This window comes from Dioscorea cayenensis, chromosome 14 (assembly GCF_009730915.1).
Source record: "Dioscorea cayenensis subsp. rotundata cultivar TDr96_F1 chromosome 14, TDr96_F1_v2_PseudoChromosome.rev07_lg8_w22 25.fasta, whole genome shotgun sequence".
NCBI classification, from domain to species: domain Eukaryota; kingdom Viridiplantae; phylum Streptophyta; class Magnoliopsida; order Dioscoreales; family Dioscoreaceae; genus Dioscorea; species Dioscorea cayenensis.
Window position 1 is genome coordinate 14,438,659 of NC_052484.1, and position 10,783 is coordinate 14,449,441.

Consider the following 10,783-nt stretch of genomic DNA (forward strand, 5'->3'; position numbering starts at 1 on the left):
TCTATATTAATTTATTGAAAAAAATTAACTATACTTGCTCAGAAATTCAATTACTTTTTTGATAGGGACATTCACTAATAACTTGGTAGTAAAATAAGTATTACATACTCTAACCTCTCTTGCAATAAAATAGTTTCAATTTCAATCATGTAGATTAGATAAATAAAATTTAACAGGAATATTTGTACAATTGAAAATTTTGAATATAAGCCTTGAATCTTGTGGCACGACACATTTGGAGTATGATAATTATGATTTTTTAATTTCTAGATAAACATTAATCTCATCTACAAAGTAACCCCCACAAAGTACATGGAAGCATGTTTTTTTCTGTAAAAAAAATGCGTACTAAAATGCACACCAAAATTTATATAATTGTACAAGCAAATCAGATTATACTCTAACATCTAAAAAACTTCTTACAAACTATTAACATAACAAATTCGATTGCTAGACTATAATGAAACATATAAACAGATTTTAAAAAATTTATAGAAAAACCACTCTAGGTCCTCAAGCATAACATCCACGAGCTTGCTTATTTTACCACAAAATATATGCAAATGATATAAATATAAAATATTGTCTTGGAAACATTAGTATTTGTCACAAAATTTAGCTCGAAGTTATGGTTTGTCGACTTATATAACATATAATTATATCCAACTATAAAATTGCGCATAAAATATGCTTTTCCTTCATAAACCAATGTATATTTGATTATTGTATGTATCCTTCCATACTAAAGATTTGATAAAATAATTTAGATAATTTGTGAAAACAAAGGTATTTATATAGACAATTAATGATAAACCATCTAATAGTTTCTTAATCATTATTATGTATAGTTTTGGAGGAAAAAAGTTTCACCATTGCTTGACATGTGTCATGTCACTTTGTTACTTATATATATGTATATGACTGAAGTTAGTTTCTACCAATTGGCAAATTATTTATATGAATGGTTTATCTATAAGTAGGAAGTTTAAGTAAATTTTCCATTTTTTATTTTTCATAATATTTTAATAATTTCATTTCTGAGATTATTATTTTTTAAAAATAACTTTTCAAAATATAGAGGAAAGAGTTGATTTTATCAACCAAATCAATGCTAACAAGACATGGTGAACATTGAAGGTTCAAATTATTATTTCTTATATGTTTTGAAAGTGTTGTATATCCATTCACCAACTAAATAGTTGAAATTTTCGTATATACGTTTTTTCAGAAATGTTGACAAGGCATAGTCAAACCCTTGATTTTAGAGTTGGGAAGGAGATGAAATACTAACTACTCTATTATATGGGTGGTTGTATATGCATTTTTTGTATTATAGAAAATCGGTTATTTCTTATAGATAACTAGTACATGCTTTAATGTTAATTGGGTATACAATATCTTTTTTATATATAAATGTTTAATTTTATATAAATTATTATTATTATTATTATTATTATTATTTACCAAATTTTGTCAGGTAGAAGGATCCGTGGAATAATAAAAAATTTGTTTCGGTCTTCCAAATGACTGATTCAAGAAGAAAAATTTGTATTGTATACTCAATTTTATAATTTGGTACAATTATATAAAGTACAAGACCAGAAACTACTAGTACAAGTTAAAATTTAAGCTAAAGACTAATGTCATAAAAACTGTGATGAATGTTTTCCAAAAGAAAGTTTTATATTTAGATCATTTGTTGATATTTTGGTTGTAAATGAACTTGATGGCAATGAATTGTTTTGTAAGTATTCAGTAGTTTATACAATTATTTATGCCCTTATAGCTGACATTTTATCATATGACTTTGTTAAAAATATAATTGGAGAATTCATTAGCAAAGGCAATGCTTCATGTTAGGAATTTTGTGAAAAGACTAGCAAGGTCAATGATATTGTGCTTTACGACTTAAAGTATGCTTCCATAATTTTTTAAAGGTTTTTTTAGTATGCTTGATCACAAGCTTATAATCTAATTTACTAAATCAATGGACTGAGAGAAATTCATTATGATGTTAAATCATAATCTTATTTGAGTATACTATTATATGGGTTTTAGTGTATAGAAAAATCAATCTTCCATGTCTTTGTGGGTTGACTTAGATGAGATTAATAATCATCTAAAAGTTTAAAATTTAGAATATATCATTATCATCCTCCAAATGTGTCATGCCAAAAGATTCAGAAGTTATATTTATAGTTTCTTTAAATGTACAAATACTCTATTTAAAATTTTGTTTGTCAAATATACATGATTGAATTAGAAACTATTTCATTGTATGGATGGTTAGAATATTTAATACTTATTATACTATGAAGCTATTGTTGAATGCCCTTGTCAAAGAAGTTATTAAATTTTAAAACAAGTATAGCTAATTTTTTTTAATTAATATATATAGATATTATTATTATTTATCATAATTTTCTTTTACTCTAATTGATTAATTAATTTTGTGAAGAGTTTTTAGTAAACAAGATTTGTAGCTTTAGGGTCCGTTTGGTAAACATGATAAGGGCCATAGGATATGATAGACTATCATATCCTATTATTTTCCTTTGTTTGGTGTGCTAATAGAACATGATAATATTATCATATTGACCCAATTTATCCTACTTGGGACATGATATTAAATCCTGTGGGGGAGTCAGGATAGAAACAGGTAGGATATGATAAAATTTTAAATTTACTTTTTTACCCTATTTATGGTTTCTTAAAGTCATCTAGGGTTTGATTATATGCCTTCTTTCCATCTTTTGATGCTTGGGACAAAAAGCTTATCAACAACTAAATCGGACGCTGATTTTGATGTGATGTATTTAATTTGTTATATTTATAGATTTTTGATAATTTTTTTTCTAGCAAATTTTAATATATTTTGATTTTTTTGTGGTATACTATTGTCCAATTGGTGTTTTGGTTTCAATTGATGGTGTAATATTTTAGGATTTTTTTTTTTTTGGGCTTGTTTGCTCATCTGTTTAGTAATTCAATTTTTTGTTTTTTTCTGAATTGTTTGCATCAGAGGACTATCACAAACATGGCTTTTGTCATGATAAGATGCCCATCTTGACCACTAAATTTGAAAAGCATGACAAAGCAATTGTAAAAAAATAGTATAGTAGAAGATGGGTGATTTCATGGCTCTTCTTTTGTACTGACTAGGTTTGTAATAATTAATTGATGGGAGGATTGTTGATTGAATATGCTTGTAATAGTTGAGGGTTTACAAACATGCCCATCTTGACCACTAAAATCATGGCTTTTATATTATTGTTTTTTTGTCGTGGGTACGGACCACTAAAATCAATTTAATTGCTTGGGTAAGAAAAAGTAATATGGCAAATCTTGTAAACCCAATCTTTCCATCACCCTATTCTTCATGACTTCAATTCAACTATTGATTAAAATAAATAAATAAATCAAAACTCTCTCATTTATCATTATCATGGTTGACAAAAAGGCTGATGAGTATTTATAGCTTTCCACTTATACCAATATTAATGTTATTATAGTAATGAGAATCTATGCCATAAATTAGATAAGCTGATGGAGCTTATTATAATTTATATATTTTGCAAAATTACTTGTAGTTATTTTTATTCACAATTCTTTATGGTGTCTTTTTTTTTCCAATACAAATAATTTATGATTAACAGTAGTGATATGTTCTCACATTTTAATAGTTTTTATTAAATCCAATCATTGAAAATATTTATATGTAAGTATCTAGAAACATAGATATATATAAATTTCTATATTTATTGAAATTGTTGTGTTTAATATCATTTATATAGGTAAATATGGACTTAGAGAAGCAGCTTGAGATTATATCATATCGAATACTGGAGCTAAGGTTTTCAGAGATGATTGGGATTTATTTTATAATTTTTATGTCAATGAGTCATTGTGCACTATGGTTGTATGAAAGTAATATTCTTAATCATCAACCAATAGTTAGAGAAGGCTTCAGGAGTGAATTTCTAGATAGTTTGTTTAACAAAGATGATCAAACTTGCATTGATCAACTTCGTATGGATATTCGGGCCTTCCGGTTACTATGTGTCCTCGTTCATAATAATGGGAGATTAAAAGAGAATGGACAAGTAAATATTGAAGAACAAGTGGCTATGTTCTTACATATATTAGCACATCATTCTAGAAATCGTGTTATTAAGTTTATGTTTAAACGATTAGGAGAAATAGTTAGCAGGTACTTTAATTTAGTGTTAAATGTTGTCTTACGAATGCAAGAGACACTTCTTAGAGCACAAGATCCTATTCTAGAAGATTGCTTAGATGAAAGATGGAAATGGTTTAAGGTATGTAAAGGGTTGTAAACGAGCCGAGTCGAGCCGAGCTTTGCCTTGTTCAAGCTTGGCTCATTACTATTTAATCGAGCTTGAGCTCGAGCCGAGCTTTCTTCGAGCTTCATTTTTCATGTTCAAGCTTGGCTCGTTACTATTTTAACCGAGCTCGAGCTCTAATCGAGCTTATTTCGAGCTTCATGCTCGAGCTCAACTTGTTAAGAAAATTCGAAGCTTAACCTTGGCTCATTAGCTTAATTAAGGCTTGACTATTTTTTTATATTCTATTTTTTTATTTAGTAAAGTATCATTTAAAACTTATTTAATGAATTATTATCAAGTGTGACTCAACTCGATTTGAGTTTGAGGATTAAAAGAATAATTTAAGCTTATTTATTAAATCATTAAGGTTTGAGTTCAAGCTTGTTAAAATCTTCATTAAATAAGTTAACAAATAATTACAATAATAACAAAATAAACATTGTGATGTAACTATCTATAAATATTTTTTTCGGTATTATTAATGATCCAATAAATAAGCTTGTTCATGACACTATGAATGGTTATATTAATGATTTGTTACAAATAAAATTAGAAATGATACTATAAACGAGCTTTTACTTATACAATAAACAAGTTGTTCAAAAGATTTAATGAGGCGAGCTTGGTGGTGTTCAACCTTGGCTCGTTTATCTTATGAGCTCATTTAACTTAATAAACTAGCTAACCTGAGCTTTTAACGAGCTGAGCCTTCAAATAGTAGTTAAGAGCCCTATATGTGTGACTCAAATTGATAACGACATAGTCACATATACACCTTAATATACATATATATATATATATATATATATAAAAACAAGCTTATAAACAAGCTTGTTCACGACCTGTGTTCGCGAGCCAAAACGAGCCGAGCTTTTGGCTGCTCAAGTTTGGCTCGTTTATTAATCGAGCTTGAAAATGATGTTCAAGCTTGGCTCGTTTACAATATGATCTGAACACGAACGAGCCCTTATCGAGCCGAACACTGAGCCGCTCACATACGGCTCGGCTCAAATACACCCCTGTATGTTGATTTTATATCTTATCTTTAAATCCATTTTATAATTAATAGTTTAGTTCTATAATTCTTATAACATTTTGTTGGTGATTTGTTTCAAGGGTTGTCTTAGGCCATTAGATGGAACACATATCATTGTTAATGTACAAGCAATTAATAAACCCAGATATCATAATAGAAAAGGAGATATATCTACCAATGTCCTAGGTGCATGTTCGAGAGATATGAAGCTTATATATGTGTTACCAGGATGGGAAGGATCAGCATCAGATTCAAGGGTATTAAGAGATGCCATTTCTAGGAGGAATGGTTTAATAGTTCCTACAGGTAAAAAAATTTTAAGTGAGACAATTTATAATTTTATGAATGAGTAATAAGTTAGAAGTCTATTTAACTATTATAATTTATTACAGGGTATTATTATCTTATGGATGCTGGATATGCAAATTGCGAAGGATTTCTTGCTCCATATAGAGGCTATCGGTATCATCGTAGTGAATGGAGACAAGGGTATACACCTATATGCAAAGAAGAGCTCTTCAATATGAGACACTCTATGGCAAGAAATGTAATAGAAAGAACTTTTGGATTATTAAAAATGTGTTGGGTTATTCTTAGAAGTCAATCTTTTTAACCAATCAAGGTCCAAAACCGCGTTATAATTGCTTGTTATCTTTTACGCAATTTTATTAGAAGTGAAATGCCTACTGATCCAATAGAAGCACAATTAGATGCAGAATGGGAAACTCAATTTCACGCCGATGTGGCACTTGGTGATGGTGATCATATTACTTTAATTGAAACACGTAATGAGTGATCTACTTGGAGAGAAAATTTAGCAACATAAATGTGGAATGAATTTCTTGCTAATAGACATAGATGTTGACTATTGATTACTGGTTATTTATTTTTAGTTTTATCTTATATTTTGTGATTTGAATAATTATTTTATTTCTTTGATTTATGTTGGAACATCTATGTTATATTTTGGAACATCAATAAAGTCATTATTTCTTGGTTATGTTATGAATTCTTTTTTATTTGGTAACATTTTTGGTTTATTATTTGGTAATGAGTTAGGAATGGAGTCTACGGGCACTCTTCAACAAAGTGTAAAAAAAAAGAGAGATCGTAGGCAATGGTCCAATAAGGAGGATGAAGCACTTCTTGATATTTTGATTGAAGCTGTGAATAAAAGTCAAAGACTTGATAATGGGATATTCAAAACAAATACCTTGAAAATGGTTGAGATAAAGATGGAACAAAAATTTCCTAATTGTGGAATTAAGGTGAAACCCCACATTGAGTCTGCAGTGAAAAGTTTAAGGGCAGTTTATAACACAGTTTATGATATGCTAAATCAGAGTGGTTTTAGTTGGGATGATGAGAAAAAAATTATTAATATAGACAATGACTATGTATGGGCTGATCATATTCAGATTGGTGTTTATTTTTTACTTAGTTAATTTCAACTTTTTTTTTATTATTTATTTTTGATAAATTAAAAAAATAATTTTGAATTATTTTATAGAATCATCCAAGCGCAAAGGATTACAGGAATACACCAATCCCACTTTTTGATAAGCTCACTTATGCTTTTGGAAAGGATCATGCTACTGGTAAAGATGTTGTTATCTTTACTGATGTTATTAAGGAACTAGATCATGAAGAAGAAGAACAAAATGATGATGTTAATGATGATGATAATGACATTAGAATAGATTCTACCTAATCAACATCTATCAACTAGTCACAATCTAGAAGAAAACATGATCATGCGGAAGGTCAACCAAGAAAAAAAGTTAGAGGAGCAAATATCCTTGCTAACATCATATTTGAATTGGGAAAGGGGTTTAATAAGTGGCTAGAATCTAGCACAGAACGATTGGAGTGAGCTGCAGATCGCCTTGGAGTTGCAAAAGATGTGTTTGATGATTCGAGAAGCCTCATGAATGAACTGAAGAAAATGAATTTAACATATCAAGAGCGCTTCCTTGCAGCGGAAATGATATTATCTGTGCCACATCGATTGCCTATATTTGGGGTTGTGATGATGATGATCGTATTGCATTTGTGACGTCACTTATATAGATATTTCTTAATTAAAGATTATCCACTTTGTTTTAAGAAGATTTTATTATTTGTTAGATAAACTTTATTTGTGATGCTAATTACAAAAACTACATTTTTGTTGATGAAAATATTAGTTAATTTCATTTTATTTGTAGCAATGACTTAGAGGACTTTATTTTTCATTAATGGGTTTATTACTCTAGCTTTTTACCATATTAATGACTGTGTATGATTTTCTCCAAGAAAATAGGTATGAAGTATAATTTTTGCAAGTTGGTGATATTATGATCTATATATTTGTGGGCATTATTTATAGGTTTTTTTAATAATTTAATAGAAACTCATAAAGATACCGATAAGTAAATCATTAAGGAATAAAATTTTAAAAAAATTCTATTTTGAAAAATAATATATAATTATATTATAAGGGGTAATTTTGTCTATTTACATATCATTCATATCATATCATGTCATTATCTGGTCCACTTCAAACATAAAATAGGATGATAAATGCTATCCAATGGCTTATCCAGTCCGCACCAAACATAAGATAAGATATGAGCTTATCATGCCCTTATCCTTTCCTACTCCTATCTAGTCCTCATATCATATCCTATCTTGTCTACCAAACGGGCCTTAAAATGATATTCCAAATCTCTTCTTATCTATGCACTCCATGTTTAATGACCTAGCAAGCGAAGAAATTGATATAAAACTATTGAATTGTAAGTAACATATGTAGAGATAAAAAAAATTGGTATAAACAAATCATGTATGAATACTTTAATAATGGTATGTACAGGTGGTAACATCCAGGGCTAGTATCTGGAGGCCCCTCTTCATCCCTGGCCCCAACTCTTTAACGGGGAAGGAATAGTCTTCCATCCTATCCCCATGGGAATTCCATTCCTTGTATAATAATACACCCATAATTTTTTTTATTATTTAACAGTAGCATGAATATATTTGGCAATATACTCGTGAATAATATTCATAAATTCCAACACAATTTATCCTATAGAATTTTACCAAAAATACTCTATCAAATGCTTTTAATATAAATCAAAACAGAATTTTGAATTTATACAAGCAAGACTAAATACATACTAGTAATTATGTAAAATTTAAATTGCTAATATGTAATTTTATCAAGTCGTGGATCGCTACAATGCAAGGAATGCTCTCCCCAACCTTTCCGCTTTCATAAATTTGGGATAGGTTGCCCCCTATCCCTTTAATCACAAGGTGAAGAATGTAGGAATCCCAGACCACATCAAGACGGGGATCTTTGTAAGGATCAAGAATTCCTTGCCCCTTTGCTACCCCTAGTCGTATCTTTTATCTTTTTAGTTAAATAAAACTAATTGTAATTTTTTATTACTTTTACTAGTGATCATATATTTTTTTTATAATTTTATTAATGAGAAGAATGTAATACAACCAAGGCCAAAACCATCCAATTAAGATTTTTCTCTAAGTGCTACATGGAGGCTAGGGGACTCATATATAGTCCATCTCAAACATAAAGAGGCGGCTAGGATGACTCATATGCAAGGGCTCACAAGAAATCAATGGTCATGTCTCAAGAAACACAAACACAATCATACTCCTATAGTCCCACTGTAGATGCCTTGTTCATCCATCTTTATCCATACGCTAGAGTATCGTTAGACCACACTATGTGTTTACCCGATTAGGGGTTGGTCTATCACCCCCATGCATGTGTCTGTCCTAGCCACATGCAAGCCCACCTCGGCCATCACCCATTAACCTTAGTCGTGTGTGCATGCCTCTCAAACATGATCGTCACCCTCGAAGGCCCATCTGCCTTGGCCATGTGCGCACCTGACCGAACACGCCCATGCTTAAGCCACTTGTCAACCTCCGCTATGCATGCTTCTACCGAGGCAAGCTCTCAGTCGGGCACGCGCTCACCAATGTCAGCACATACATACTAATTTAAATATTGTTTATACGAAATTTAGTTAAATATGAGGTAAAATTTAAATTCTATAAAATTAATTTAGATAATTTAACAAAATTGTAGTAAAAATTATTCATAAAAAAAATTAAAAAAAAAACATCTAGCACTAAAACACTAATTAAAATAATGTCAACATGCTCTACAAATCTCAAAGAAATAGCTTTCAAACATTGTAATAAAGCTAAGGCTTAAATCCTTGTAATTAGCTTTAAAAATTATCATGGTGATCTCATTTGCAAAATAAAATATACAAATGCATTAGTGAGTATCTAAATCAATTAATAAAGAAAAGGTGATAAAATAAATAATAATTTTTAACAATTTTAAAATGTAACTAAGATGATCGTACAATAAAATTGAGAACTAGTGGATAATTGACCAACCAAGATTACTTCTAGTATCTCTAGGTTACAATATTTATTATATTTAATAAAATCAAGATAATATAACAATAAAAATTAAATTAAATTATATATAAACATATATAATATATTAGAATCAATAATATTAATTTGAAATGTTAAAAAAAAGTTAAGTGGAGGATATATAATTTGCATAAAAAAATATAAATTAACTATTTTTATATAAAAAGAGAACATGTAATTTGTCTAAGTTTATCTATGTGTGTGTCATAATTATAATAAGAACCCTTAAAAAACTTAGAAAAAAAGGATAAAATATAAAATTTAAACAAAACTATTGTCTTGTTTGGATTGGTTTCTAAAAAAAGTGTTTTTTTTTTTCAGTTTAGTAGAAGTGTTTCTAGAAAAAAAGTGCTTTTCTAGAGTAAGTTAAACACTTTTTTTTATTTTATGCTTAGATTAGCTTTTTTGTAGAAGCATAAGCCGTACAAAAAAAAGGCCAAAAAACAGCTTTTTCAGAAGATGGTCATGACTAGCTTATGAAAAAAATTGTTTTTCAAGTTTTTTTTTTTACAACTTCTGCTTTTGGAGAAAAGCCAATACAAACAATTTTTTTTTAACCCAGAAGTGCTTAACTTATAAAAAAAACACTTCTGGGTTTTCAGAAAATTAATCCAAACAAGCCCTATATATGTGTCATAACTATAACAGGAACCCTATTAAAAATTAAAAAATTAAAAAAGGGGCCAATTTTAAAACTTCACCAAAGCTATGTTCTCATTAAGTATAACAAGAACCATATTAAAAAAAATAAAAATTAAATAAAAGGAAAAATTGTAAACTTTAAGAAAATTAGGGTTAAATAAATAAAAAAACTAAAAGGCAATCTTAAGGATTGAAGCCTTGGATTCATGTCATGACCACCCCATCATATCACGATGACCTCATCATCACGTCGGTAAGGAGAAATACCAAAACACATTTTCATTTCAAACAAAAAAGG